Raw genomic sequence first — 10,135 nt, forward strand, 5'->3', positions numbered from 1 at the left:
GCGATATCACAACTACATAAAAAAGCACCCTGTGGAGGCTTCTTACACTCACACTTAAAAAAGTTTGGTATAATCAATTGTACCTAATGAAGATAGGTATAATGTCAACATTGTAATTATTCTGCTACATACATATTGAATATGTAACAATAAAAAATATATGAGTGTATTAGATCACTTATTTGTTTGTTCTATTAAGCAACTATGGGAAAGAAATGTTAAAACTAAATAGATAGATTTTATCCACTGGAAGACCGTTAAAAATTACTCATAAGAACTGGTAATTTTGCATAGAAATTTATATATATATATATATAGGGACGTTCTTCACCTGTTCCATTCAGTTCATCTCTTTTAGCGTTTCAAGTTAAAAAGCAAGTAGTTTTTTACGATGGATAACAATTTCAAGTGTTGTAAACCTCTACCTAAATCAAAAAAGTGTTGTTCAGATACAAGAAACTTGTCAGATGGAGTAATAGAAAAATTAAAATGTTTTGGCTGTAAAATACCTCTGGATAGTTCTTTGAAAATTTGTAGTAGATGTCGTCTTCAAGTTTACCGTTTGCCATCAAACAAAACGCCTTCGAATGACGGAATGCAGCAAGATCTGGAACAACCTTCTACCAGTGCACTATGGGAAGTTCCCATACAAATAGGTGGCCAAAAATATGTCGATCTTTAAAACTGTTTTTTTGTTACCCTTGATGTGTGCGATAGCATTTTATAACTCATAACTCTTCAGTGAAATGGTTAAAATTAGGTTTAGTAGGGTAAAGTACGTCTTCATCAGTATTTATGAAAATATCATTTTTTTTCCTTAATTGGATTTGTTTTCCGTCGATCTTGTTTTCCGTGCTGAGCACCAATGCCACCGACGCCAAGGAGCAGCTCCCACACCTGGACCCAAGGGCGTAGCCAGGTTTCGAGCTAGGGAGGGGCGAAAAAAAATTACCATCGAAAATTTGGCCGAATGCCATTTCACCGAACGCCATTTCCTCGAAAGCCTTTGTGTTGCCGAGTTTAGGGGGGGGGGGCAGTCGACCCCCTGCCCCTATCTGGCTACGCCTATGCTGGACCCTACCTATCGACTCATCAACTCATGCACCGGGGACAATGGCTTTACTTCCCTGAACATCCCGGCGGCGCCGACTGGGATTGAACCCAGGCCTGCTGGGGTGAGAGGCAATCACACTTACCACTGGAAATATCCATGTCTGGAGATATAAATGTTTTCAACAGCTCATTGATAGTTTGATGCCCGTATTTTGTCAATGAATGTGAAAAAACACTTTTTTTGTAAAATTTAGAGCCTATTCAAATATTACGTATCGTCAGAGAAGATACGCCCACGATTACCCCCTGAAATAACAGTACAAATGTATTACACAAAGAAAAAGTGCTTGATGAGGGATTGGAAGGTAAACCAGCACTCAATGTTTAGCGTTACGGACTATTTAAACTAGTCCCTTAAATAATACGTCGCAAATTACAATTCATAAATATCCTATGCATCTTATCAAATCAGTACCTCTACCGAACTTTTTTACCTTAGCTTACCGTGTATTAGCGAACAAATACGTTGACAAAGTATGATCAAAAAGGTAAAGCCAATAGTTATTATAAAATATTCTGAACTTTTCCTTTTCATTAATGAATAAATGAACCAGTCAAATCTCAAACATATAAAACAAATTGAAAATGTTAGAATAAGTATGTTGTAATAGATAGCATTTTTGTGTATTGAACAGAGTTATAAAAAAATAACAAAGAATAATAAAAAATGCACAAGGGAAAGATTTAATAAAAGTTTCATGAAGCATAAAGAAGATTAAATCATATTTTCATTAACATTATCAGAAACTGTGGTCTCGAAATCGAAATCTTCTGCAAAATCTTCGTTTAAGTCTGCTACATATTCCATTATTTCGTGTAACTCGTTTCTTACTTCAGAGTTTTTCTCCACATTTGTTTCTCCATAGCTGTCGGGATCATCGAATACAAGGAAATTCTTCACAATTTCTGGCAGTTCAAGGGTATTTCTGCCCTTGAGCCTCTTTCCTGGAAGGAAAATTGTATATGTTGTCAGGATGTTGTTTATTTTATACGTACCAATCGAAATTGAACTTATTAACGGATCTGAAGAATTCATTGCACGAATGAAGACATCATATAAGTTATGAATTATGAATTTCTCGATCTCTTCGATAAAATTTGTTACGACATTCGGAAGGCTCTTCTCCTATCATGCCAACAGGTGCAGGAGAATAAATTATAATTTCTCCGCAATGTGCAAGTACTTTGTGTACCGATGCTGGAATTTTGTACCATGCATAACAGCGAAGGTAATGGCGGTATGTTTCTCGAGCATATACGTCTACTTTTTGCGGGTTTACTGGTTGTTGACAGTTGATAGTAATCAATATATTTCTGAATCTGACAACCAAGTCATGGTATATTTCCAGAATGCTGCTAAGCAGTTCAGTATCCGAGAAAAGTCTTCAACAAACATTCCCGGTTGTGCTGTTTCCCGATCCCGAGCCTCTTGGCTCATCAACCCGCACGCCAAATGATTCGTAGAGCTTCTTTGTAACTTCTTGTTTTCGTTTTTGATACACCTCTCTAAACTCTTTTGTGACCCGCCATTGCTTGAATTGAATTCTGTATGAAATGTGAAGTAAGCATTCCAAAAACCTCATCCAGGCGTGTAATGGTGAAATTCCATACTGCAATGTCTCCAACCTTGACGAGAATCCTTTTTCAAATTCACTTTCATCGTTCATTTTATTTGGCGATGCACCACAAATAGGGCAACATTGCATTGAAGACGTGCCGGTTATAAAGGTCAAAAATTTTCCATCAATCATACTCATAACGAAGTCGAATAAAACTGTGACTGATTTTTCGTCAGATAATTCAACTTGAACTGGCTTAAGATTGCTGAATTCTAATTCAACTTCCTCTTTCGTTTTAAGTACAACTTCTTTGCTCTCTTTTATAAACTCCAATATTATTGGTCGACAAAACCGGACGCTCTGAGGCATTTGATTGAACCAAAAGATTTTGTTCGAATCATTGCTCAGTGAAAGCCGAATTGGTGTTGTGACAGCAGCTAATAAATCTTCATCTGTTAGTGCTTGCTTCTGACTACAACTTGGAAAGTGTTGGTGGTATTGCGAGTGCCCAGAAGATCCATCTAATCCCCATGTACTGAGAAGAATCAATTTTACATTTTTCAGGTCGTTTGAATCCAAGTATTCGATCATTTCAGCTTGTTGCATCACAATCAACCGTTTAACTGTATGTTCCATGAGATCTTGAGGGTTTGCCTTCATTGAAGAAAATAGATAAATATATCGAAATACCATTCAAACAGTTTATATATAATATAAACAAATGAATTGGTCACCCACCATAGCCGGTCGAACTCCGGACGAAGCTAGAACAGCACTACCGTTCATACTGGTGACAACGCTCTGATGAGACAACGAAACCCTACCCCAAGCTCCTCCCCTGATCCTATCCTTCGAAAATGTACCCTTCTAACCTCGAGTAAGCCGCGAGTAATCGGCCCAACTCCTACTAGACATAGAATTAAGTGAATTTTGTTACACACAGTGAACAATGAATTATCGGCTCCTTAAAGATAACGCTATTGAGCCTTCCAAATAAACGAACTAGAAAAAAAAATAAACAAATGAATAAATATTTTATTTGGCAGTTTTCTGTCTTTAAGATCCTCGTGATCTTAATATCATCATTTTAAAAATGTTAAATAACTGTTTTAGGGATAAAATCTCCTATTAATTAATAACTATTTTAGGAATAAAATCTTCCCTGAAATAGTTATTTATTAAATGTATGTAGGAAGATGCAAAAACATATTTTATCAAGCAGTCGCACTTCAGTAAAACGATTAAAAATTACCTTAATTTTTTTAGCTGTTATTTCAATCGCATTCACAGGTGGAGCACAAATGGCTTTCATCTTTCGAATACTCCAGTAGCTTGGGAATCGTGCAGGATCTGCACTATGTATGTTTTCATATTGCGATTTCGAAAATCCATTATCGATGAAGAAGGTAAACGCTTCTTCCGCTGACATCAAACCACGGTGCTTTTTCAACTTAACAAACATGCTATGCGCGTTGTTTTGATTCTTCAGGATGTGGCCAAGAACGTTCATAAGATTGAATTGCTGATTATTGAAGGCTGTTCTTCTTGCAATCATCAGAACTTTCTCGGATGAATCCGATTTCCGATCAAATTCATTTGCGATTAGTTTGACAAATTTCTTCGAATGTCGTCGTAACTTTGTCAACAATTCGTTGCTTAAAATCATACGATCCAACGATGTCCATATATTGCAATGCCATTTTCACAATATTAAATACATTCACTTTAACCTACTTTTCAAACAGAATTCTGCAATGTTCGTTCAGCTGCACAGAAATTCAAAACAACCCAAAATTAAGCTCTTTTCACTCATCTCCCATGTTCCGTACGATAAGCCAAATTTGGGTAAACCGGCTCAAAGTACACGCTAACTTCTGCTTACTCACCAGGTGAGTCGATCGTACTCACTTTCGTCCGATGTATCGAGTTGTCAAAAATTGAGTAAACTAGAAATGTCAAACTGAGTAAAAGCCACTCAGTCAGCAAAATCCTGCACGCTTATTCTGGTCAACCCAAAATTGAGTCGAAGGTACTCATCTCAGCGGCAAGTATAGCTACTCAAAATTGAGTAGCCTTATGTTGACTCACTTTTGAGTAAACTACGTTCTCACGTAGACTGAGTCAAATCCACTCGCCGGTATTTTCAGTTGCGGGGAGGGTTTTTGTTTTGATTTTCATTCAAGAAAATGGAAATTGCCTGCTTCGGATTCATTCTACCGGAGCAAAACACGGTTCAACACCGTTTCCCTAAGCAATTCGTACTTACCTGAAGGCATTTCAGCCGGTTTTGAGTAACATTTTCCCTCCGACATGACTGGCATTTTTTCCAAGTCCAGGATTTTGCTGACTGAGTGGCTTTTACTCAGTTTGACATTTCTAGTTTACTCAATTTTTGACAACTCGATACATCGGACGAAAGTGAGTACGATCGACTCACCTGGTGAGTAAGCAGAAGTTAGCGTGTGGACTTGGAAAAAATGCCAGTCATGTCGGAGGGAAAATGTTACTCAAAACCGGCTGAAATGCCTTCAGGTAAGTACGAATTGCTTAGGGAAACGGTGTTGAACCGTGTTTTGCTCCGGTAGAATGAATCCGAAGCAGGCAATTTCCATTTTCTTGAATGAAAATCAAAACAAAAACCCTCCCCGCAACTGAAAATACCGGCGAGTGGATTTGACTCAGTCTACGTGAGAACGTAGTTTACTCAAAAGTGAGTCAACATAAGGCTACTCAATTTTGAGTAGCTATACTTGCCGCTGAGATGAGTACCTTCGACTCAATTTTGGGTTGACCAGAATAAGCGTGTAGTTTGCATTTAAGCACGGCAAAAAAAATTACCCATCGCTAAGTTATTTTCAATTTTTTCTACCCAAAATTAAGTTCAATTAACTCAAATTTGGGTATATCGCATATTACTCAATTTTGGCTTCTCGTACGGAACTAGACGGTTGAGTCGAATCTTTCGTTCTATTTTTGACAACAATAGCGAGAGGAAATGAAACGGGCAGAGGTCAAATAACTCAAATTTGAGTTTAAAAAACCCAACCGGTGGGTAGTTTTGTTTTTCTGTGTGCACTTGTTGACAGTTTGTAGACAGTGGTGACCAAAACCAAAACAAACACACCAAAATAAAACAACCTATTTTAGGTAAAATAAATAATCTTAAGTAGGAAAAATTTCACCTTCGGCAATTTCTTTGCCAGGGAGGTAAACAAACTTCCTGAGCACTACATTTTGGCCAAAAGATGAAACGTTGAACTGATGATTATCATGATGTACCCTTACATAAAAAAAGCGCTAGAGTACATAATCGACTTATTTGTAATCCATCCGGTGTTTGATGAATGAAAACATAAAATTTTCAATTGGTGCTTTCTCGAGATAGAGCAAGTAAGTGCAGATGCAACCTTTGCTGAAAGTTAGCACTAGGATTGTACTTTATTCTCTTATGAACAGTTGAGCGAACCGAGGTGGACTTTTTTTATTGCGACATGATTTAGTCTTGAAAAATCGTAATTTTTTGGTATTTTTTCATGTGACTATTCAAAAATTTGATCGATTTGTAATGTTGATAACGCCAATGGAAAGCTTAGATTTCAAGCTTTAAAATGGTATGTTTCAATATTTTTACATTACTGCATAGCATATGGGAAACATAAGATGAAAAATACGCTTGATTTCTATGATTTTCCGCTTTTTTCAACTTTGGTAGCATGTATCTTCCGTTAGCCACAATATTATGTTGAAATATTTTCAGCTTGTCTTAACTAGAGTATGTACTCTCAATTGGCATATCAATATGTGAAATTAAAAATATATTAATATATTAATGGCCACCCTTCTCCCCATAGTGCAGTGGTGTACGCTCAACAGCACCCATAGATATCGAGAGTGAATCCATTGTGAATATCATCCCATCGGTTACGTCTCTGGCTTCATCGACTTCAGCAGATTCTGTTGTTAATAGAATCAGTTTGTCCCATAGTATTGAGACATTCAACCAAGGCATCATGGGTATCCATGTATCACCGATTACGACAAAGAGGCTGAAAAGCGCGTGTTATCCTCAACAGAAAACCAAAGAAATCATGGATGGGGTTAAGCGACACATATTCGATCTTTCGGAAGATGATGACCAAGGAATCCTCAACGCCAAGGCTAAGGATTACGATGAAATGATGAGCCAACTAAAGGAAAAATACGCAGATCCGGAATGCACTCGAGAAGAAAAGACACAAGTATTATCCGTATTACCGAAATCTTGGCCTGTACAAAGAATCATGGATGAGTTCGGTGTCAACAGATATACTGCAGCACAGGTAAGATTTATATTTTTTTAAACACCATAAAGGAAAAATTAAAAATAATTTTCACTTTCTGGCAACACTGCTAGCTACGTTTTCTGCTGCGATTAGGTCGTTAATTAGTGATACTTTTTTCGGTGTTATATCGGTTATAAAATACTTTTTCGTCGTTCGTGATTCAGTTTTTGTACTACTGCTTTCTGTTTTCGTGAATTTCGTTCGGTGTGTTGTGATTTTCGTGGTGCGGTGATAAAGTGAAAGTGACTCATTGTTTACATACACTTTCCCAAGCACTCCCCACGCGAATTTTTTTTTTCCGAAGCGCCATCTGCCAGCAAAACTTTTAAGCTTGCAATCTTTCATTGAGCTCGTGGTGTAACTGCTGCATAAATTTCGGCGAATTGCTGTCGTCTGGACCCTACTGTTGTATTGCGCTACGTTGGAATTTCGTTGTTGGTCTGCATCGCCTTGTTCCTGCAAAATGAGTGTAATCTGCCACGCTTGCACCAATGATGTCCAAGAGGAACGCATTACCTGCCGTGGGTTCTGTAGCGCGGTGTTTCACCTAAAATGCTGTCACCTGCCAAGTGAAATGTTGGATGAAATCGATCGGAATAGGCAGCTCTTCTGGATGTGTAAATCCTGTGCTGCCATAATGTCAGACGTTCGTCACAAGAAAAACGTGAAGACTGCTTACGATGCTGGTTTGGAGAAACAACTGAGCGGTCATACTGAGCTACTGGGGAAACTAAAACTGGAAATTCTGGAGGAATTGAAAATCGAAATTCGATCCAATTTCACAAAGTTGACCAATACCACTTCCACCACTCCGGTGTCCTCTAGACGGTCTGGTAATAGGTCACGCACCATAGGAAGCCGACGGTTATTCGAGAAAAAGGACAATAACTTGCCACCTCTTATGACTGCTACCGGAGATTCGCCGTCTCCAAGTCTAGGCCGTCTAACTGTTCCCGTTTCTAAGGATAAGTTTTGGTTATACCTATCTCGGATTTCCCGTGACGTTTCTGCTGAGCAGATCACTGAACTTGCCAAGCATCGTTTGTCAACTGAGGATGTTGAAGTTATCCGACTGGTTGCTAAGAGTAAAGATATCCAAACCATGTCGTTTGTCTCCTTCAAAGTAGGCGTCTCTACAAATTTGAAGGCGAAAGCATTGTCGTCCTCTACATGGCCCAAAGGAATGCTGTTTCGTGAATTTGTTGACAACCGCAAAGCCGAAAATTTTTGGAAGCCGCCTGGATTGCCAATAAATACACCGCAGACAACTCCGAAATCCAACGAGTCACCTCATCAAATGCCTATGACGGAGTGATATCACTGAGTCAAGACCCAGAGCCACTACGTCGTATTACCTACTACCCGAATCCGGGACGCTCACTTGCCGCTAGCTTCTTGGAAGCCCCTGATCCCCTCATCACAGTCGAGCACCTCCAGCCAGCGACCTTCAGCCGTCCCGGTCCTGTGTATGAGTCCGGAAAAGGGGTCTTCCAAAATCCAACTGCAGGCGAGTATTCTAGTTTTCCGAACAATTCTGTCCCTGAAACGCTTATCACTTCTAGTCGTAATTCGTCAATAAACTCGTTCGTGGTTTACCCTAGTCGGACACCGGGACGCACACTTGCCGCATGCTTTTTGGAAGCCCCTAATTCACCCATCGCAGTCGAGCCAATTCTGCCAGCGACCTCCAGCCGTCCTGGTCCTGCGTTTGGATGTGAAGATGGGGTCTTCCGAAACCCTATTTCAGGCAAGTACGATGATAATTCGAGCAATTCTCTTCCTAAAATGTATGATGCTTACAGCCGCTTATTGCAAAATAAATCACATCCTGTTGTCTTCAACATGCCACTGGGACGCACACTTGCCGCCAGCCTTGTGGAAGCCCCTAGTCCTCTCATCGCAGTCGAGCCTAAGCTGCCAGCGTTCAACAGTCGTCCCAGCTCTGCGCATGAGTTGAGAGAGGGGGTCTTCCAAAATCAAACCGTAGGCAAGTACAGTCAGCAAACAACAACTTCTCTGCCTGTAAATATCTTGGTTTCCAGAGTACCATCTTACGTCTCTGCTCCACGACAATTGTGGTCTAATATTGACAATAACAGCACACCAGCCTCACCATGTTCAATCCAGTTGCCGCTGCACGTCGCAGGTAATTCTCCAGAAGCATCGAGGCCCTCTGACCTTGTCCTGCAAGATGCTGTTTTTGTTCATCGCAACCGACTCGTTCCTGAGATTGAAAGTGGTAGTCCTGTGATCCACCCAGTCTGCGCTCAGACTCAACAGATTACTGGCATGCCTCCCTCAAATTCTTCTTCTCAACTTCGTATCTTCTATCAAAATGTCCGTGGACTCCGAACGAAGATCGATGCCTTCTATCTCGCTGCCGCAGATTCGGAGTATGATGTGATAGTTCTAACCGAGACGTGGCTCGACACTTGCATCCTATCAACTCAGCTATTTGGTGGATCATTCACTGTTTTTCGGACTGATCGCAATCCACTGAACAGTAGAAAGCTGCGCGGCGGTGGAGTTTTGATTGCAGTGTCTACCAGATTGTGCTGCTGTGTCGACCCAGCTCCAGTTAGTGATGCTTTGGAACAGCTGTGGGTAAAAATCAAATTGCAAACGTGTTCAGTCAGTATTGGAGTATTATATCTACCACCTGATCGTAGAGATGATCTGTCCCTCATTCAGCTTCATAGCGATTCTGTTAGTTCAGTAATATCATGCTTGAAACCTCATGATTTTGCGCTTCAGTTCGGTGACTACAATCACCCCAACATGCATTGGACTGCTTCAGAGGATGGCGGACTTCATATAGATTCCAGTATATCCCGTTTTTCAACTTCGGATGGTGCTCTATATGATGCCTTTTGTTTCAATGGTCTGACGCAAATCAACTCTGTGAAAAATGCCAGTTCTCGTACTCTTGACTTAGTACTGGTGAACGATACAGCACTACCTAACTGCAGCATTTCTGAAGCGGTTGAATCTCTTGTAGAACTCGACACTGCACATCCCGCTATTGAGGTTGCCGTTTCTTTGCCGTCACCAGTGAGATTTGATCAGCCACACGAGAACCCGCAATTTGATTTCCGCCGTGTCAACTATGACTTGATGAGTGAAGCATTTTCTGTGATTGAT

The 10,135-nt window shown here is 40.1% G+C and overlaps 1 long non-coding RNA gene across 1 annotated transcript; it reads left to right on the forward strand.

Moving 5' to 3' along the window:
• Positions 1–370: 370 nt before the first annotated feature.
• On the forward strand, positions 371–6,651 carry LOC135712510 (uncharacterized). The gene is made up of 2 exons (XR_010518646.1): positions 371–626; positions 6,524–6,651. It is a non-coding gene; the product is annotated as an uncharacterized LOC135712510 (long non-coding RNA).
• The last annotated feature ends 3,484 nt before the right edge of the window (positions 6,652–10,135 follow it).

This window comes from Ochlerotatus camptorhynchus, unplaced genomic scaffold (genome assembly GCF_037179485.1).
Source record: "Ochlerotatus camptorhynchus isolate MF236.1 unplaced genomic scaffold, CSIRO-AGI_Acam_v1.1 ptg000489l, whole genome shotgun sequence".
Taxonomy (NCBI): Eukaryota; Metazoa; Arthropoda; class Insecta; order Diptera; family Culicidae; genus Ochlerotatus; species Ochlerotatus camptorhynchus.